Raw genomic sequence first — 22,258 nt, forward strand, 5'->3', positions numbered from 1 at the left:
AAAGAGACATTAATGTTGAATTCCAATGGTAGATCGCGAGCGCTCGGCCGGATCGCGTCGGAGCGCGTCGCTCCGACTGAGATCGCTCTCATGTGCGCACACCATATCTGCGAAGGGAATGCGTGCGCTCCCGCGGGGGCACTTAGTACAGGAAAATCAAGTGAGAGGGCGCTAGAATAGAGAAAGGAACAAGCGCTTGGAAGCGCAACCCACCACCCCATTTCACTGTCCGTGTCAGAAGAGTCATCACTCGACTTGGAAATTGTACTGTCTGAGTCGGAGCTGTCTTGGAGCGAAAACAAAATCGCACGGCGCGAAGCGGCGTCCACGTTTCCCATGTCGTCCATAGCTACCCACGACCGGAAACGGGCGACCGTGACAGGAAGCAGAGGCGGGTGAAGGAAATATGTCACGAGGACTTCCGGTGAAATCTGCCGATTTCGGCGGAGCAAATATTTTTGCTCCACGGAGCAATCCGGGATCAGCGGCTGGTCCCAATCTGCCATTGGAACACACAGCTCACGCTCCCATTCTGCCATTGGAATAGGATTGCTCCATACAGAGCAGAAAAACTTGATCTGGATCTGCCATTGGAATTCAACATAAGACGCGTAGATTTCACACACACACACAAAAAAAAATGTTTACTTAGAAATAAAATTCTCCGTATTGCTCCATGTAGCGACGTTTAAATACTGCACGATGTCCCGTGTATGAATTATGAGATCGGTAGGAACAACAACCACTGAAAAAAAAAGGAAAAAGACTCGGGTGTTGCCGAAAAGTGGTGGCTAAGAATGCGCGACTGTTTACATTTCTGTTCCCATTTTGGCTCAATTTATGCTAGATGCCAGCATCTGATCGATAATTAACGACACTACACAAAGTAAGCAAAGAGAATAGTAACTGATGTACTCACCGGAGCCGAAACCGGAGCACACAACGCTGCCGATCCGGACGGAACTCGCCGCAGGTGGAGAAAACGAGGGGCTCCCTTTAAAAGTGAGTCGGAGAGCAAGGATCTCGCCGAAACGTCGCCGCCGAGTCCGTCGAGAGTGAGACCGGAGTGGTTTCAGTGCCACCCTCCGGTGCTTTCTTGCCGGCGCGCTCGAGGGGGAAGACAAGCCGACAGGTCTCTGACGGTCTCCTGTCCAAGTGGGTCAGAGCTGGCGGCGCGCGTAAGCTAAACTGGCTCCGCCGGCGCTGGGAGCGGGCCGCCACGCGCCGAAAGCGAGCGGGCGAGCGGTTCCCCCTTCTCCGACGACGTCGGTCCCTTTCTTGCGATCGGCTCGAGCCGGTTTTCGCCCTCCGTTAGCTGGCTGGACCCCCTCTTGAAAGGAGTGGTGGGTGGTGGAAGGCAGGCTCGAAGGGGGGGGGGGGGGGGGGCACGCGCCGGTTGCCGCGCAAGTTTGTCGTGTAGTCTGTCGCCTTTCTTCTCACCCCCAACTCTGCTTTTCTCTTCTCCCTTCAAGAACTGGCGAAGTGGTTCAACTGCAACGGAGACGGTTCAATGTGATACACTCTTGGTGAAACTGCCCGTTATTGCGTGCCAGCCGGTACGTGGCCACCGCAAACAATAGAAGCGATGCGTAGCCCTTCTCTCGCGGTTCTTCTTCACTCTTCTGAAGGACTAGTGGAACGCTCCAACTTCAGAAGGGCTGAAGAAGAGTCAATGCGGTGAGACCGTGGGTGATGGTGGCGTCGTTAATCCTAACAGTGACGACGGACGAGTGTCTATTGACTTATCTGACTCGCCGCTTTCGTCGTTTGCTTGTCGGCTTCACTTCTGCTTTTGCCGTGTGTCCTTTGCGGACTCTTCACTTGCAGTTCGTTTACAATGTCCCGTAGAGTTCCTTCTTTCCTGGCCGACACCGTGTCTCCTCCAGAGCCGCTTAGTAGCCCGTCCGTCGCAGCTTCTCGCTGTGGTCTGCTTTCTACACACCCGGGATGATCTTGCGCCAAGTGCACCTCAAGTCAGATGCGTTGCCTCGGAAGACCACCTCCTTCTGGCCTGCGCCAGATGCTTGTCCCTCGGTCTCTGCGGTCTGTCGCTTCGTCGTAGTCGTGGTCCGCTTCTGGCGGCTTGCGACGCGTACCTGAGTCCGAAGCCGACTGACTACGCTTGCTCTGGTACAGAGCGGGTGACTATAAAGCCGGGCCAGGAGGATGTCGGGGAAAAAAAAAGAAAGAAAAAAAAAAGAGAGAAACCACAGTGCGCCGTGCAGTGTAACTCTCTGGGCCCGCGTGCGAGTGTTTTGTTAGTTTTTCTTCTCTCCCTCACTTACGTATCTTTCTCGTCTATCTTTTCTTTCTTTTCTTACGACATTTTGGCGAAGAGAGAGCGAGTCCTGAGGGAACCGTGATGGAAAGGAGTGCGGCGCGTTATGAACACCGAGGTACATACGCGCAACAAAGGTGAAGCCACGCTGCAGGAACGCAGAAAATGGAAGAAGGCGAGACAAACACGTCAAAAATGAAAGTTAGTGCGTGTATCTGCGTGATCCTCACCGCTGCACGAATAAAGTGTCGCCGACAGCTGTCTCCTTCCCGGAGGGAACAGTTGGAGGAAGACGAGTCGGCTTCTCTTCTACAGCGGGTTTGCGTTCATCGCAATGGCGCTGCTTTGTGTGAGAGCGATGGCGAGTCGAGTCAGCAACAGAAGGCAAGCCCGCGGTACGACCGTGTGTCATTAATGCCGAGCTGAATGCTGTTGCATGACGGCTGCCCTGCAACTCGTAGCTGTCAGCGCTAAATTCCGTTTATTATTGCGCGCTCGATTACTGTAAATGGCTTAAAGTGCAATCATTGCTTCTCTTGTAGCATTTCACTGTTAACAGAATCTAAATTTGTGGCATTCGTGTTAGATAGGCATGAAGGGAAAGTGAGCTTAAGCGCAGGGTTTGATAAAAACGTTATTTCTATAGCGGGCGGACTATACGTTTCCCTTTTAAAAGACGGTGGCGAGGTTTATGGTGTTTTTTTTTTATCAACAACAACAACAATGACAATGATATAGACAGCAGAAGGGCGAAACTTCAAACAAATTCATTGAAAAAGGATGCATGGGTGGGGGTGAAATGCGATATGGAAGACACCAACTGTACAAGAGAGGCACCGCTGTACCCGCCTCGTTGGCTCAGTGAGTCTGTGCACTGTGAAATAATTTACCCACTTAAAGAGGAATAAGGGTGTAAACGCTTCATACGCTTACACCCTTTTCTTTTGCTTTAAGCGTGGGAGTTATAGACAGATTTGCACTTTGAACACTTTTAAGGGTGTAAATTATCTTACACTGTGGTGTGCTATGATGAGCACAAGGCTGCTATTTTGATGATTCCTCATCGCGGCATGCGTATTCTGATAGGAGCAGAATAATGCACGTTCCGTGACCATCGGTATACGTCCAAGAACTTCAGGTCGGAGTCCTCTGCTACGGCGTCCCTCGTAGCACGTTTAGCTTCAGTACGTTGTAATGGAATCAATCAATCAAGTAATCAATCAATCAATCAATCAATCAATCAATCAATCAATCAATCAATCAATCAATCAATCAATCAATCAATCAATCAATCAACCTCGCCGTGTTAACCTGTTAATAAAGTATTAGTGTCGGGAATAGCGGTTTCCGTGTCTGTTTCTTAGTCCCAAATAGTTACCAACTCGCAGGGCTTTTTTGTCGTTAGACGTGGTGGACCTATTATATTTATTAATTATTTCCTAAAGATGCGCCACAGCAGTAGACCAAACGGCTCCAAATTAAATTCTGGGGTTTTACGTGCCAAAAGCCACGATCTGAATACTAGGGACGCCGAAGTGGGGGACTGCAGATTAATTTTGGCCACTTAGGGTTCTTTAACGTGCACCTAAATATCGGTGCACGTGTGTTTTTGCATCCGGGCGCCATCGGAATGCGGCCGTGGCCAGGATCGAACCAGCGCCCCCGAGCTCAGCAGCGCCACGCTTTGTGCCACTATAGGCTGCCACGGCGAGTGAGATCCAACGGCTCAATACAGGACTTTGTTGTACGCAGGGTGTTTAAGTTAACGCATGCGAAGCCTTATAGAGACTGTGACCCGCATTCAAATAAACGTCCTCATGACACGACTGCTGAAGAACCAATGCTAGCCAACCGGGATGCTGGACATGTTATTAGCGAAGGCGACCGGTCAGTGACAATGAGAACCTACGAACAAAGACGCTTGTGAATTCGACCTCATATGTGGTCTGGGCTACGTGAATAGAACCCAGTACTGTCCTCTGTTCTTCTGAGCAACGCGAAGTGTATAGCTTTATATATATATGTATATATATATATATATATAAGCTTGGACCAAATGCGTAACGAAATTTATTTAACCTACTTTTAGTGTGGGGGCGGCAGAAAGTTAGGTGCGCGGATGAAATTAAGCAGTTTGCAGGGGCAACCTGGCCACAATTAGCACATGACCGGGGTAGTTGGAGGAGTATGGGAGAGGCCTTTGCCTTGCAGTGGGCGTAGCCAGGCTGATGATGCTGCTGCTGCTGCTGCTGATGATGATGATGAAAGTGTTCATTTAAATGCAAAACTTTCAATGCAGACCTTGTAGAGCATATTGAAAAATATCTGAACGATTTCCTTCCGTGGAGATAGCTATATTCTATTCGAAACTTTTCCGGGCCGCCGTGGAAAACGCGCCAGATCTCAAAAAAGTACCCCGGCGCTAGTTGCTTTCGCGCGGCGACATCGGTGCCTCGAAGTATGCCTCGAACGAATGATCGATGCTGCACGCAGACAGGGTGAATGAACAGGCCATAAACGATGGAGATGGATGAAAGAGAATTGTCTTGGGATTTTACTTTTGCCTAGGCGTGTTCCTTTTGTTGTAGTGATGGAACAAATCGAGGCATGTAGCGCCGCGATGAAATAATAATAATAATAATAATAATAATAATAATAATAATAATAATAAAGAAACGCATGGCAACTGTTGCACTGTCAGCATTATCTTTACTGCGTAAAAGACGATGAGGTTTCGGCGGCGGATGGTGATGGGTCCGAGACGACGGTCGTTGCAGTCATTTTCGCTTGTGGCCTATTCATACTTTCGGTCTACGTTGAACACAAACCTGTAAGACGTCGCAAATGTCGCAAGCAAGCATGTAAGACTTCGCAAGCGCCTAGTGACGCGGTAATTTTCCCTTATCTCGTGGATTTTCTCTGGAGTGCCCCCAAAATTAAAACTGCAATGCATATCTTCGTGGAAAGGAGTCGTTTAGTTTCCCAATAGGCTCTATACAAGTTCTCCATTGAAGTCATTGCGTATCAATTAATGCTTAAAAGGTTCGTTAATTATATTCAAATCAATTTCATAGGCTCGTAGCAAAATGTACTTCAAGTTGCTCAAAATGACAGTGGACCGTAATAATTTGGTTGCATTCGCGTAGCACACATTTGGTTCCTGTAAGGTTTGGCGCAAGTTAGGTGAAACACCCTGTATAAGGGCGAGGTGTACGTGCCTGTACTTATCAGATAGCCCGATGCAGCTCAACGATCTACTATAATTCAAACCGCTTTTTCAATAAGCAAGATAAACTATTCATGCTAATCGCATTAGTACTGTACAGCGTACTTAAATTAGTGTCTGAATGTACGACACAACGCAATTAGAGAGCCTTTTGTGGTTTCGCCTTTTTTTATGTCTCCTTGGCTAATTTGGGTTCTGCGCTGTATTAATTACGAACCAACTAGTCCAGTTGAAACAGTCGTTGATTGCGGGAGGTGTTTTCTTGCACAATGAGGCGGAATTGTTTGCGTGTTTGGAGAAGAAGGAAAGGGGGGGGGGGCGGAAGCTGCCGCCGGATGGCTTTGTAAAATCGACTTATATTCCGTACAAACTTAAGTTCTACGTAGGTCCGTGCGAAATTTGTTGGAGTAGAGAAGAATGCGTCGCCGTTGTCAGGCCGGAACGCGCAGCCACCTCCGCCTGGAACAATGCCTTTTTTGCCGGAAGGATGCAGCGACGTAACGGCGTGACTAGGAGAGAGAGAGAGAAACATTTAGGAGAAGCAGCAGCAGCAGCCGTTCCTGGCATTCCTACTTGATACGCTTGAGGCGCGCGAGGCTACCGTGCGCACGCAGGCCCAGCACAGGGAAAGTGTCCCTTACGAGCTTCTTTTCTTGCTTCGTTATCTCTGCTTTTCTATTTCAGCGCTAGGCCTTTTCTTGTGCGTATGCGCGCCTTCTGAGTTGCCGCAACGAAATGATGCCTGCGTGCCTGTTGCTTTAAAGAGAACTGCTTCCAACCCACTGAATCCCTCTTTATTTTTGTGTGCTTTTTAAATTGTTGTTGTTTTCTTTGAGTGAATGTTGTTTTCTCGGACTTCTATCTCAATTTGGCTCTCTCTCTCTCCTTACTTTACGTGTCTCAGCTGCCAAGCGTTATGAAAGTGGCAGAAATGGCTGACGTCTTACTTGGGGATTCAGGAGGACGCATGCAAAGATGTTAAGTGCTACGGACTGGACATTGTTATACGGAGAGCGGAGAAGTCAAACGTAAACCGTTTGTAATTAGTACCGCCTCTCTTTTTTTTGCTTTTTTACCTTTGTGGCGTTGTGATACCTTCAGAATGAATCTCATTGTTCGCCTCTAGCCTCCCACAATTTGGACGACTCGCCGGCCAGAACACGTCGCGAGGCCAGAACACGTCGCGAATGGTCAGGCGGAGCCCCGTCTCGATATTTCGTGTGCCAGGCGAAAGCTCGTAGCCGCGATAACACTCAGTGCTTTGAGGAAGAGTTAATTGAAAAGCCCCGGAGATAAAGAACAATGTGTCTGTCTCGCCAACCGCAGTTGCTTCCCGTGTACATAGCAAACGTGAACGGCTTAGCAAACGCACGCCGACTGGCATTTTAAGCAGTTCCCGTAAATTTTCGCGGACGCCGTGCAGAAAACCCCATCTGCGCAGAGTGAATTATTCATTTGTTGCTAGTCCCTGTTTTTGTCGTTACATATGGGCGCAGTAATTGTTCGCTCCATTGTAACCTACGTGAGCCACTTGTCGATTTTGTGACAGAAGTAGACTCGGGTCGATTGAAAAGCTTCTCATTGCGTTAGCAATTACGTACAATCTAACTAGAAAAAACAAAAAAACAAAGAAAGAACAAAACAAGTTAGTGATACACGTGCCTGTCTCAAACGTAGTGCAGCGGGCTCTTTCAACTAACAGACGATAGATTTGTGGTGGTGCAAATTCAAGTATGTGTACCGTATCGCCATCGAATAAGCTATTGTTATCTAAAGCGAGATTTAACTTCATATTTCGATTTGTTTGTGCAGGAACTGCGCCGCTGTGCTTCTCCGTCAGCATTAAAGAACTCATGACGCGACGTAACACACACACACACACACACACACACACACACACACACACACACACACACACACACACACACACACACACACACACACACACACACACACACACACACACACACACACACACACACACACACACACACACACACACACACACACACACACACACACACACACACACACACACACACACACACACACACACACAAGCTATTGTGTGCGCCATCTTATCTTCTCCTAGTGCCGCACGCTTCTGCAGCGAACGTCTGAAACCGTTACAAATTAATCAATCAGGATGACATTACGGGGTTTAGCGTTCCGATTTAGCACAGTGCTGAAATAGCACAAGTAAGGAACGCCGTGGTGGGGGGGGACTGAGGTATAATTTTGACCATTATCTAAGTGCACGAGAGCTGTTTTGCATTCCGCCCCAGTCGGAACGCGGCCGCCGTGAGTCGAAACCACGACCTCGTGCTCGTTAGCAGAACGCTACAAGCCACTGAACCACCACGGCCACTAAAATCACTAAAAAATTGTAGGTTCGGTACAAAATGATATTTTCTTGCTGACAGCGAATCTCATTAGTGCCGCAGACATCAGAATCACCAAAGCGATTACTAATTAACTGTATTTGACTTGTTAGTTCTCATTTGTAAATTGAGATGACATGTTGCAATTGCGTACATGAAGTCAGGCTTTACTCATAGCGTATTCTTTTGCTAGAAACTATGTGCTTTCCGCCACGTTTTTTTTTCTATAAACGCTCAATGTTCGAGAAATATTGAATATCGATAAATGCGCAAAATCTGCAGCGAAATGCATTGCTGTTCCAGCTAATAGATTTCCGTGTTGCATTTTTTAATAGTGTGGATATATATAGATTGGGAAAAAAAGGACATAGAAGCCGCATTGCATTCTACAGGTATACAAAAGAAAGAACGAAAATCTATGGAGGTCACTCCCAATTCGCCGATCGGAAACGTTCTTTTAAGAGTTCATTTAACGAACAGTTAAGGAACACACTGTAGAAGACTTGTGCAAACTACTGGTAGGCATACGCGAAGAACGGAGTCCTGTGTAACGAGAAAACCGCAACCGCACAGTTTACACGAAAATTGTTGAATTCATTGAACTCTGTTCATTACGGAATACCAAATTTTACCAGACAATCATTTAGATGTATCGCTGGTGTACTTATTGGGTATACTCACCGACTTCAGTGTCTCGCCCAAGTAATATTGTTGTTCTCTTGCCTGTTAGGATTGTAAATACCTTTATTTTACAAAGGAAACATCCTCTGTTGGCGCTACAGAAATGGGATGTCACTCAGGCTGTAAGGATCGCGCGACCTGCCGCAGTAACGTTCTCCTGCTAAGCACGAGGCTGGGGGTTCGATTCCCTGGCCATGGCCGCCGCATACCGATGGGGGCGGAATGTGAACATGCCCGTGTGCCGTGCTTTGGATGCACGTTAACGAACCCTAGGTGGTTAAAATAATCGAGCCCTTCCATTTCGGCGTCTGTCAGAGCAACTGTTTTTATCTGAAATCAATCAATCAATCGCTAGTCAGCCAGGCATTAAATAAATAAGTGGTCGATCGATTGATCGATCAACCAAATGACGTTGCAGCGACGGAATGCTCTATATGCGTGGTATGTTTTAGTGCAGCGCAGACAAGAAGAGGATGCGAGGAGAGCGCTGAAAAATGTCAGACACTGCACTAGATTAGTTCGTCTCTGTGTTCATGTCATGTTCTCGTGTCCCACTCTCGTTTGCGCCACAGTACTGTCTCCAGATCAACAACCTTGCATCGTAACCCTTGCTGTAAAGCTGCACGGGGCTCCGGATTGAGGAGCACGCGTTCATTTCTTACGACCTTCGACGCACGTACGCGTGCGAAAACAAACGAATGCGCGCACGAGAAGAGGAAACGGAAAAATAAAATACTAAGAAAAAAAGTATTGAACCAAGGGATCACGCTATCTCGCGGTTGTTTTGGTTGGCCCATTTTGCGGTGCGTGTATGGGTAAACCACGCAATCGGCGAGCGTGGGAATGCTAGATCGCTCGCGTTTGCAGCAGCATCTCACTTGTGTAACACCACGGACGTTCCGTTTGCTCGCTTGAATTGGTTTTCACCGGCAAGTTCGTGCTTCCGAGGGCATGCACAGCGGCACCTGTTGTGGTGGGTCGGGTATTTGACTCCTGCGAGAAAGAATTCAACCAGGCGTTGTCCAATTGCCTCGCTTTCAAATCGAAGGGGCGCGCACACTGGCTGCTGTTGCACATCACTCGATTTGCCTCACCCGGGGGTTTCCGCGCACGCGATAATCGCTGTTTTGCCGCGTGACTGGAGAGGGTTCAGCGAGGAAAGGAGCAAACTGAAGGGAGAAGTGCAAGTCGCGCAAGCTTTCGCAGTCCGTATTGTTCGCCGGGAGGCTTGCGAACGGTTCGCAAAAAAAGTCTGCCCCCTTTCTCACTGGTTTTATGTTGACTCTGTGTTGAGGCAATGTCCCGGTGTACTGCTCTTACACCGTACGCGCGTATATAGTATCTCGTGTATTTGAGGCTTGCGCAGTTCCATTCGCTCTTTCGTCGGGGCGTGAATGGTCTCGTCCGACAGGTGTCTCAATTCGGTTGCCTCGCGTCGTGAAGAAAACAAAGCGGAAAGGAACGCTGAACCGAAAGTGGCGTGACTCTTCCGCTGTTGAATAATGACGAAGTGAGGCTCGCTCGGGGGCATGGGCACGCCTACGGTACCCGCCGAGGAGCGTGAAGTGGCGAAAGAACAGCATTATGTCGGCACTTGGGATATATATATATATATATATATATATATATATATATATATATATATATATATATATATATAATTAGGTTGTGGTGAGTAGATTGAACAAGGCAAAAGCTTGTAGTACCTTGGAGCCTGTGGAAGCATTTGACCTAACCTACATTCCCACACTTTCAATGTCATTCTTTTTTAACTTCCTTTATTTACCTCCAGAAAGGAAGGAGCATTAACTAAGATCTGCTACGTTTATTAGCTTAACACGACGGCAACGGACCGCTTACTGACAGTTAGGTGTACGGGCATATAATGAAGAACTGCAACGTGTAATTGCAAAACATGAAAAATACAGTAAAAAAATGACATAAGTTTAGTAATATAGAAATAATACGCACTGATTTCTCTTGGGCAAGCAAATACAATCAAAGGCAAGCGAAAATTGTAAGCGCTCTATTTACGTTACACATCTACCAAGAGGGCACCTGTAACGAAGCCTCGGCAGTAAGCGAAATAAAATTGAAAAAAAAAAGACCATCCTTTTCATAAAACATATACCTAACAAAGGCATGTGTCGCAGCGCTGTTATCGTTATCATTGTTATGTGAATAATTTTATTGTGAAGTTCATTTGCCAAAGTATGAAGCCGATACCGAAGCGTCTCCTTTCCATAATTCGCAAGGCAGCGAATAGCAGCACATCGTTCAGAATTGCGGATAGTGTACATAACATCATTAACTTCGAGATTTACAAACGTTCTTAATGCGTTATTGTTCTTTTTTTGATGCAGTTCACATGAGCAAGATAGTTTTGAAATTATAAAGTGAAACCGCGGTTGCAGTGTGCACGTTTTTGAACAAGTCAGCTGTGTGGGACAGGTAAGGTATTTTACATTTTACACACTATGTGAATGACGCGCTTTTACAATAGTAAGATCTTATTCGTCCTTTCGGCTATTGCCGTTGCCCAGACAAGTGTGCCCCGTAACCATAAGAACGAAGGAGAACAATTAATTGTATAGCACCACGTGCACTGTAATGGGAAATTCCCGGCGCTAACCGAGTAAAGTGCCACCAGTCCGAGAAAGCTCACACGAGCATCCCCAGAGTCTGTGTCGGAAATATGAGCGCCTCACGTCTTGAAAGAGTGCACGTATCAATCATCGAATTCAGGACGTTGCCCTCGCTCCGCTGCGGAGTCAGTTGCGCAAAGCTTGACGATGCCTATGCTCGAGCTGTCTTTTAACGGGTGTGTACAGCGCGTTCATTACCGCAGTGAAGCTTATTTGCTCCGTTGCACAAGCTTTGTATCGCTGTCCGGGCCCTCCACTCAACAAACACCAATCAATCAACCAGTCCAATCGATCAAGGATTCAGTCAACCAGCCAATGAGTCAATCAATAAACTGATTATTTCGGTTATCAGCCGGTTGCCTTCGCTCGCTTCCTTGGCCACGCTACTTCCCGCGTTGTGTGCGCGTGTGCGTCGTGGGGATCATGTTAGGGGTGGTCGCGATTAGTGGCTGCACGGCGCGTTGCGTCGCACTTATTCTCTGGACTGCATGCGTGGGTTTTCCTAAAGTTGGAAACACGAGCTCTTCGCCGCCTCGAACTCGGAACATTTAAAGTCTGCTTCCCGAATGTTCCGGTAAAGGCCTCTGGACCACCGCAAGTTGCAGTGGCCTAAGAAATATAGAGAACTCTGAAGCTTGCACCAATTTTGCTATATAGTTAAGAGTGTTTGAAAAGTGAATATTTCTTTTAAGTTGCATACATGAGCTCGACGCACATAGGGTACGTTCTCTCCATGCGAACATATCAAGAACACGTGCCTATAGGCACTGTATACAGTATGTACTATATGGGACAAAAAACTTCTTTATCTTTGGCTATCTTGACTGTCGAAAATGCATGGCCGGGAGTTTCCTGGGGTCATGAATTAACTGCTGCCACAATGTGGATAAAAGGGTCTATAGCCGACACGTTTATTCTGGCCTTAATTGATCCCCCACCCCCGAGACACCTCTGTGGGATCGATCTCCCGCGGTCCTCGCCAAATCGTTCTCGGTGCCCATCTCGAGTCCGGCACGATGGCGATCTGCCATGATTCGACGGTATGTACGCCCACCGAAACTGGTATTTCCAAATAGTGTTTATTCCCTCTCGCGCTCAGTATAGACGTGCACGATAAAGTCTCAAGTCGTCGTTTAAAGTATCTGCTACAGATGAGGCGTTCGTAAGTCTTTCAGTGCCCCTTAAGGAGACCGCAAGGGCGCTGCTCACGCGGCTACCTCACTTTCTGCCGCTCCTCTGAAACCGACGGTGGCGTTGGGCGCCCCTGTAGGAAGCGCGTGTGTGAGCCGCATTCTGATAACGGATACACCGGGCCTGTATGGCATAATGACACGAAGACAGAGAGAGGGGGGAAATGAATTGGGGATACTACGCGCTTCGAGCGGCACGCGGCGTTATGGGCGATTCGATCTAGCCTGGAAGCGGTGCAACCGGAACGTGCCGTGTTTTCCTTCCCTCATTCCCTCCTCTCCCTCTTTCCACCCGCTTGGCGCCGTCTTCGTGGATTTCAGATCGGCAGACCTGTTATGTGGTATATACGCGCGGCTCGCCGATTTGCATAACGTGGCCGCTTTGGTTGTTTGTTGCGGAAGGTATCCCGCTTTATACGCGCATGTAAGTGCGGTATAAGAAAAAAAAATCTGTAAGGACCGGTCGTCGCAGGGCTTGTGTCACGATGCCGCGGCTTATCGGTGTTGGCCTCGCGCGAGTTATTGCGAGAATGGCATCCGCGCCGCTTTCGTCGAAGATGCGCGACAAATTTCGCCCGGCAAACGGGCGTACGTCGGGCGTTATGTTGTGGGGAATCGGGTAAGAGCTCTTACAGGCGTTTACAGACAAGCTCTATTTTCCGCGTGTGGCTACCGGCGTAAGCAGCATAGTAGTGGTTAGTAGCTAGCGCGTCGCGTTTTGTTTCCTGAACGGCACTGACTCGTTATTCGAAGCGTTACGCCGTCGCTTCATCCTTTACTGCGCAAAGACAGTTCAAGAACTTGTTCACCATTATTTATTGCCATGGAAAGTACATTTGTACGGAAAACAACACACGTACACACACAATAAAATGTTACTTTAACTATAGCTTAATTAGTAGAATAATGAATGCATGAATTAATTAATTAATTAGTACTTGGTTTGCTGAACTAGCAACAACGTGCACGGCGGGGGGGTATTTGGTCGAGCGTATAAAAAACGGCGCTATAAGCAATGCAATAAATTTGCCGTGTTTAACCAAACCCAGCGTATCGCATATATGATACGTTGGGCATTACAGGCCTGGTTAACTTATTTGTTGCTCTTGTTGTTCAAGTCGTCATCGTGTAGCTGTGATTTGTTCCTTCTGCAGATATCAAGATAATGCGTGCTACAATCATCAAGTGGAGCCGGTACTCGTGCCCGGTAGTGTCAGTGTCTCGCTCCTTACTATTATTAGTTTTTTCGGTAGTAGTTATGATCCGAGCTTGGAATGGCCTTGTCCGTAATCTCTCGTTGCACAGCTTTCGCTTTACTGTGCGCGTGCGCACGTACGTGATCATCCAGGTATAGGTAATGCATGTGCGTATCGAATTTAACGGCGGTGCGTCCATTTCTGTTTATGCACACCGAACGCCTAAGGGCTGCAGGCATGGAATGGGTTCTTTGTCATGCGTATACGTTCTCGCCTAACTACACCAAGGACGTCAGGGTGAATGGACTGGACTTAATTTCGAAGATATGTTGTCATTATTGCCTGCTGGTCCCAACTTGGTTTGTTGCTGACATATCTCGTCAGATGTTTTAAAGCGCACGCGCGAGACATCAACTCCAAGGTCCTTCGCGTCCCGCGTACGCTAAACACACTGCTCTCAGGTATGTCGTTCGTTAGGCATGTCGTGTCTGCGTGTAGAGAATAGACGTAGCGGGCCACAGTTCCTCGTTTTCTTTCTTTCTTTCTTTTTTCTTCACTGTACTCTCATCTTCGTCGTCTGCTTTTTTGCCATCATCGCGCTAAGTAGTGCAGCCATACAACGGCGCTCCTAATCACTGCGCTGTGTAGCTGTGTAGAAACTGAACAGAAGGTCCCCACGCCATTAGCGTGCCGTCGAAACAATGCTCGCGATCACGTGCCTTCGCCTTAGGTCGGCACACTGACGCTGACGTGAACGCCCCGTGCATGGCACTCCAGACGTCAAGCGAGAGATGAGTGTTTGCCCCCAATGGCGGCTTCACCACTTCTCTTCATCTACACGCGTCTGCAGCTAGCGCCCCGTGCCTTGGAAACAGTGCAGCGAACGTGAAAGCAATGAGCTATGTGCTTAATTGGTAAGTGTAGTGCGCTACAGGAAGTACCGGTTGTGGGGAAGCCCCGCAAACATGACACTTTGGGCTAAACGTGCTGCCTCATTCGCACTTGAAGTTCGCGAGGCTTTGCATGATGCATTTTTGTGTAATGTCACGATTTGATGCCGTACTTGCGCATATTTAACCTGAAATAAGCAAGAATTACACGTCGTTGGCAGCTACACGCAAGACGAAGAATGTATTTTCTTCTCGCGTTCTTAGGAAAGACGACGCTGTTGTTGTTGTTGTTGTCTTAAAGCACAGACGTAAGAATACGATTGGTCGTCGTCTTCGCGACTGTTTCACCTGTCGGTAGAAGCCTGAAGTGTCCCGCGGCCAAGGAAAGGAAAGAGAGAAGCACAGCAGCAAAAGGCGATGAAAACGACGATATTCTCAACAAGACAGACGCAAACGAATAATAAACGCAGTGATATATATATATATATATATATATATATTTATTTATTTTGTGTGTGTGTGCGTGCGTGCGTGTGTGTGTGTGTGTGTGTGTGTGTGTGTGTGTGTGTGTGTGTGTGTGTGTGTGTGTGTGTGTGTGTGTGTGTGTGTGTGTGTGTGTGTGTGTGTGTGTGTGTGTGTGTGTGTGTGTGTGTGTGTGTGTAACACAGTATGGTCCAGCCGATTAACACGGGGCGTTGGTTCCTTCAAGCGGCCCAAGCGCCCTCCTTAGTCTCTGCGACACTGCACTCATTTAAGCCGGATATTGCATGGAAGGTAATGGGAGAGTGGAGGGCGGCGAAATAGACGGACGAGACACGACGCGTTGCTCATGTCCGCGATATGCGGCGCAGCCTACATGTACTATTGTGCATTAGTGGCCGCCGACGCTAGTCTGTCTGGCGTCGATCGCTGGCGCGCGTCACAGTGTATAACCGGAACACTCATCGCGTTCTTCGGCTGCTGCACACGCGCCGTGGAGTATGTGCCCGAGCGCTGTGCAACCGACTTTCTTTTTTCGCTTGTCAGTCACGGCCGGACTCACGACGCTGTAGCTTGTCGCCCGGTCACGTGCCCATAACTGTATCGCCGTTTGTCTTTGTTCTGTCTGTTGTTCTTTTCGGCGTTCCTGTTCTTCGAGCGCTGACGTGCGCTTTTTCGCCGTACTCGACCTCGCATTTTGCGGCCGGAGGACGACTCGTCGAGAAGCGGTTAGGAGAGGGCGAAGGGCTCGCGCAGTGGCGTGGACAGTTCGACGGGCGGCACGCCGGCGGGAGGCGGATTTGAAGAAAACGTTATATCTCAAAACCTGTTCAACGTTCCTGTTGGCAGCGGTTCGAAGCGGTCTCGCTTACCGACGAGAGAAGTGTGGATGCGGCGCGTCGAAGCGAAAGGCAAATCGCGATTGCCTTTTAGTGAATCGTACGAGAATATTACTGCCAATTTGCTTCAAGTTATCTTCTAGAATATAGAAACCTAGACTATTTGGCGCACACTCCTGGCCGCGTTGGTAATTCGATATAATCGTAAGTGCTAAACAACGCAAACAGTGAAGGGACGCGTGAAACATTTTCCGCGTGCTACTGTGTGTTCCTTTGCACGTCTTTTACCGTTTACGATAACGTAAAATTGTTTGCCCTGTTAAAAAAAGAGGAGCTTGCTTAATATTGATTTCTGTCGCTCTGAATCCACTTACTGAGGCAGTAGTTACTGTTGCCAACGCCCCATAACTTTGTCCGAACTTCTGCAACAATCTTGGACTGTATGCAACAACACAACGATGATGACTGCATGACGGCGTCACTAGTCGACGGCGTCACTTCGGCGATAACGCCTCGGAGACAACGGCTACATGCAGCGCCAAGCTAGTGACGATGACGGCACGATGACAGCATTGACGACGACAGCGGCGGCATGATGGCCTGAGTGCTGTCGCACTAAAATGTTGCTCGTGGTAACTGCATTTTTTAGTATGCGTCAACGGGGCATGGATGACGACTCAGCGATGAATGCTGCTGCGTAGGAAACCGGAAGGATGGTGCAAATCCAGTTTTGTGCCCTTATCTGCTGACGCGGAAAAAAGACGGCACTGTGGTTTAAGCTACAGCTGGCTCCAGCCAATCAGGAACGTGATCATCACCTGGGAATGACGGATGGCTACGGCAATATGACATCGCGCTACGGGCTCTGCACATGGGCATATTCGCTTTTAGCCTGCATGATACACACCTTGAACGTAACAAACACGCAAGCGGCGAAAGGACGTAAACCTTTTAGCGAAAGCATACGGAACACAGGAATGCATCACGTAACTGCGCAAACAACAAAGGACAAAGAAGGAAACACACAGGACAGGCGCGGAACTTCAACTACAACGGACAGTTGAAGTTCCGCGCCTGTGCTGTGTGTTTCCTTCATTGTCCTTTGTTGTTTGCGCGGTTGCATGATGCATTCCAATATCGACCACCAACTAACCCGCGTATCCCTGTTAAATAAGGAACACAGGAAAACCGATTAGGCTGAATTTATTCGTAGTTCAAACGCATAAACTGAAATTGACGAGTACACTGGCATCTTCGCAATGTCAACTGCAGTCCTCAATCTGAAGTTATATTCATAGGCGGACACGGAAATCGCCTATATCGCGAAATTCCTGGTCCGTACACATTTTGCTATGAGCTTACCACTGTCGTTGAAAAGAAAAGTTTACAATCATTGCATTCAATCAGTGCTAACTTTTGGCGCAGAAACTTGAAGGTTAACAAAGAAGCTCGGGCACAAGTTAAAGACCTCGCAAAGAGCGACGGAACTAAAAATGTTAGGCCTAAAATTAAGAGTTACAAAGAGAGTGGTACGGATCAGAGAGAAAACGGGGATACCCTATATTCTAGGTGACATTAAGAGAGAAAAAAAAAATATTTTGCCAGGCCATGTAGTGCGTATGGCAGATAATGGTTTGAACCATTAGATTTACTCAGTCGGCACCAAGGGAAGGGAAGCGCAGTCGAGGAAAATTATTTGGGGCGATGAAATGAGGAAATTTGCAGGTGAAAGTTGAAATCAGCTATCGCAAGACAGGGATAATCGGATATCACTGTGGGAGGTCTTCGGCTTGCAGCAGAAATAAGTATAGGCTGCGGTTGCTGCTGTTGTTGTTGTTGTTGCTGCTGCTGCTGCATGATGATGACGATGATACTTCTACTATTGAAATGGACACTAATGGAAAATACCAAGTCGACGTATACTGAAAGATTAGGCTTCTATAACAACGAATTCGTCATTCGTAGCGATAACGTGTTTTGTACGTGAGAAAACGGCGAAAATAGAAAATCGGAGTGATGGCATCTGTTGTGGACTGCGGTACAGCTCTCATGTAACGTCAGCACTGGCTGTTCCACCGAGAGCTGCACAGAGGATTTTCACGTGGAAATTACTTCAGCTCGTCCGGTTCGGCATGGGTAGTTCAAATTGAGGAGCAGCAGCAATACTTTCGGGGATGTATCGACACACGGAAAACGGTGATAGAAGTCTAGATGAACAATCTCTCGACCTAGCCCGACTTAATATTTCTCTTTAGTGTATCTTTAAACAGCATCGTATAATAACCCGCAATTCAACTTTTTCGCTTAAGGGCTGTTTTGCCAATACATGGCCGCCTTCGCTAATAATATGTCTGACATCACGATTGGCTCGCGTTTTCTTTTATACGGACAGTTCAAGCGTAAGAACGCTTTTGTACACACGAATCCAGCCATCGTTGCGCGCAGGCACGCGGACCTCTCACTTGCACCGCGGGGTTCTCGAACGTCCCGTAGCTCGAAACTAAACTCGTGTAGGAAATGACGATATCAGGTCACGTGAGGCGTAGCGTCCGCATAGCATGCGTAGGTCGTAAGGTGGTGGCGTTGTATGAAAGCCGGGCGTCGTCAAGGGCGGGCATAATTCGGGTTCGTTGCATGAAGTCATTCTTTGCTGCTTTAGCCAGGTGCGTAGTGAACTATGCAAATAGCGCTGCAGGCTCTGGAGGCATTTGCTGGCTACTCTCCATTATAGCCAGAAGCGTTGCTGCCGACCATGTGTGGGCGCATATGTGCGACTTCATGCACGTGTTTCATCATCTTTATCCTCCTTGCCATCATTTACCTCCTCTATCGTTCCCCTTTCCTCGGCGCCGTGCAGAAGTATGTCTTTCAAGGTGACCTGTCCACCAGTGGGATGTCATTATCTCTTGAAAAAACTTCGCCTGCGCTCCAACAGGCTTTTCATGTTTTCTGGGTTATTCTTACGGAAATTACACGGCCATTGCGTCGGTTTTCATTTGGAATCTGCTTAATGGGATTGTTCTGTTGTGATGATCCTTGATGACAGTGATTGTTATGGAGGCAATAGGTAGCGTCGCCGTCGATAAACCGCCGCTGCAAGCGATCCGCGTCAACTATCCTCGCACCGATCGTTTCCGCACTGCTGTAGAACTGCTGCACAGTCCAACCGCGTTGACAGGCCACCAACGACATTGGTCCCCAGTATCGACTGAATTTCCCTTTGCAAACGTGTGCACACACACACACACACACACACACACACACACACACACACACACACACACACACACACACACATATATATATAAGATTAGGATCTAGGCGTTAACTACTGACGATATTGTATTCTGTGAAACCAATAAAACCAAATCAATCCGAACTAAAATACCGGGTCCTCCACTGCACCAGCGCCAGCGGAGGCAGCAAAGGACGCGAATGTAAAATGAAAGTGAAGCACTGAGAAAATAAGCCTTGGCCGGGAGAGGGTGGTCAGGTGGGCAAGATAAGGTGCGCGCTCTTCTACGCGTAGCTCGTTTGCATGTCAGCGTGTCAGTATGTCACCGGTTTTCGCTGCGCTGCGCTTGTTTTCGCCTCTTTCCCGCCTGTTAGTTTGGCGCGTCTGCTGGTGAATCTTCGTTGTTGTTTCCTTCTTTTCACGACAGACGTCGAGGGCGCGCGGGAGATGAAAGTGGCCTTCCCGGACGACGCGTCGCCTGCGTTTTCGAGCTGTTGAAAACACGCACACGCAATAAAAAGGAAAAGAACGTCGAAAACGAAATGACATAGCTACACGACGCAAAGTGCTCTTGAAAGGGCAATGCACTTCACTTATGTGGGATAGGCGCATGCTCGTGTGCCCGTGTTGTTCTCCTATGCACACTGCTTGTGCATGTTTCTGCGTGCGTTCGCGTTCGTGTGTGACGGAAAGATTTACACAGTCTGTAGACTTCGCCGACCGGTGTGCCTGTGGGCAGATGTCGTTATCCGGTGGATTTCTTCGAGGTTTGGGTCGTAATCTTGAGACACAGATAGTCCACAAGCAGCAGTGGGCAATGAGTTAATGGGCTCATAAGCGAACAGGCTTGCTATCCCAGCTTACGAACTTCACAGAAAGTGAGAAGAGTAAGAAAGAGAGAGAGATAAAGAAACATCTATGCGCTTTGTAAAACTATGTAAAAAATGTCGTAGGTAGCTTGTTTAACCGCATTTTTGCGACAACGAACTTATCTGAAACGTTAACGGCTCTCCTGTGTCAGCGTTTATGCGGGCATTGACCGAACGCTGCTGTTGGGAGTTGTAAACACACTATTTTCTGATTAGAAACTGAACGTTAGCGTTGGCAGAAATATGCTATTGAAAAAACAAAAGACCCCACAAGTACTTTGCGTAGGGCTGTTGCGTAAAAGGTATGGTATGGTATGAAGAACTTGATTGGGTCCTGAAGGTCAACCCTGAGGGCACAAGAAGTTATTAGGACGCAAGGGTTCACGTGTACACTTAAGAGTTAACTATGTTTATTTGTATCTATTAAAACGTCGAGTGGCCAACATTCGGACAAACACTACACATTACATGAGGAGTGAGAATGCTCACTGGAGTTTTAGCGGTCAATGCGAGAGAAATGCGTTAGCATTACGTCGCACTACATTACATCTACTTAGGACAGGTAGTGACCGCAGATCCGGATCATGAGACTGAAATGGAGGAGGGAAAGAGATAAGTAGAAGGCAGGGAGGTCAACCAGAATAACGTCCGGTTGGCTACCCTACACCGGGGGAATGGGAAAGGGGAAACAAAGATGACTGAAGTAATCAGAAGAATAAGAATGGGCTGGGGTGCGTTTGGCAGGCATTGTCAGATCATGAACAGGAGGTTGCCACTATCCCTCAAGAGGAAAGTGTATAACAGCTGTGTCTTACCAGTACTCACGTACGGGGCAGAAACCTGGAGGCTTACGAAAAGGGTTCTACTTAAATTGAGGACGACGCAACGAGCTATGGAAAGAAGAATGATAGGTGTAACGTTAAGGGATAAGAAAAGAGCAGATTGGGTGAGGGAACAAACGCGAGTTAATGATATCTTAGTTGAAATCAAGAAAAAGAAATGGGCATGGGCAGGACACGTAATGAGGAGGGAAGATAACCAATGGTCATTAAGAGTTACGGAATGGATTCCAAGGGAAGGAAAGCGTAGCAGAGGGCGGCAGAAAGTTAGGTGGGCGGATGAGATTAAGAAGTTTGCAGGGACAACATGGCCACAATTAGTACCTGACCGGGGTAGTTGGAGAAGTATGGGAGAGGCCTTTGCCCTGCAGTGGGCATAACCAGGCTGATGATGATGATGATTATTACGTCGCACTTCTTTAAAGTCCCGCGTTTTAATTTAAACCGCGTTCACCACATTGCAAAGTGTTGTTTTCAGGAGCTCACTCGACACAAGCCCTGCCTCTTCCAGAAGGGAAGTGCAACTGACGGTTACGTGTATACACGACCACTTTACCGAAGGCACTACCACGTTTGACGCGATGTTAGACGTTCCGTGCCCCATTAGAAATCGTGGAACATCACTTCTGGTGGAATGGACGTGTGTTCTATCAGAAATGATGGAACATAGTTTTTCCTTCCTCGCAGTGACTTCAGCGAATAATTAACTTGCATACGCGTTCTTTGAGCATGAGACTGAATTGCTTTTGTAGAAAAAGAGAACTGACATGATCGGCTTTGCACTAAATAAAGATTTTATTACTCTGTAATTATGTGAACTGACTAGGAAAATTCACAAAGGATCATCCTAGCGTTTTGACTTTCTGTCAATGTATCGCCTGCCACGGCTCGGAATAAAATATTGCTCTTTGGTACATTTATTGCCAGTTAACCATAATTCGAGACTGAAAGAGATAATTAATAATGTTAAAAAGAACAGACCGCCGGCAGCCTATAAAATGTAAATATGACGTTTTATAGATGACGTTGTGTTCGTAGTAACGAGTAGCGGCGCCATCTTGTGGAGAAGGCCCGCTCGGGTTGTTCACCTTGCCGTCGGCGGTCCTTGTCTCGTTTTCTTCCTTCTTTCTTTGTTTCGCTCTGTGGCGTCTCGCACGAAAGACACAAACTAGGCAGGAACCCGTCGTCATTTGGTTGCGCGCTGTCGTTTCTGCCGACCAGCGTTCTCACGCAAATACGGCACCGCATGCGTGCAGCAGCAGCGGGCACGCGCACTCGCGCAAGCGCCGTCGGCCCCTGCGCGGAAGTTTCTCAGGGAAGCGGCACTCGCGCTCAAAGCGCCGCTTAAATTAGCTGGAACTGCTCACGGTCTCTCGCTTGCCTCGTGTGTGTGTGTGCACGGGTGTTGCGGTCTTCACGTATCCTAACGCGGGACGTCGCCGCGTGGGCAAGGACGATGTTTGTTGTCGCTCGTCGGCGAACTTGCGTAGTTTTTTTTTTTGACGGCGG

The 22,258-nt window shown here is 47.9% G+C and overlaps 1 protein-coding gene across 2 annotated transcripts in view; it reads right to left on the minus strand.

The window, feature by feature from the left end:
- LOC126527084 (uncharacterized) overlaps positions 1 to 22,258 on the minus strand; it is a 164,980-nt gene that overhangs the window by 44,259 nt on the left and 98,463 nt on the right. The window contains exon 1 of one of the 2 annotated variants that reach the window (XM_050174801.3): positions 920 to 1,280. The exons of the other annotated variant lie outside the window; for it this stretch is intronic. The gene's annotated coding sequence lies outside the window, so the exon portion shown is untranslated. Of the gene's footprint in view, positions 1 to 919; positions 1,281 to 22,258 lie in introns of those variants that run through there. 2 annotated transcript variants of the gene reach the window in all.

This window comes from Dermacentor andersoni, chromosome 9, assembly GCF_023375885.2.
Source record: "Dermacentor andersoni chromosome 9, qqDerAnde1_hic_scaffold, whole genome shotgun sequence".
Classification (NCBI taxonomy): Eukaryota; Metazoa; Arthropoda; class Arachnida; order Ixodida; family Ixodidae; genus Dermacentor; species Dermacentor andersoni.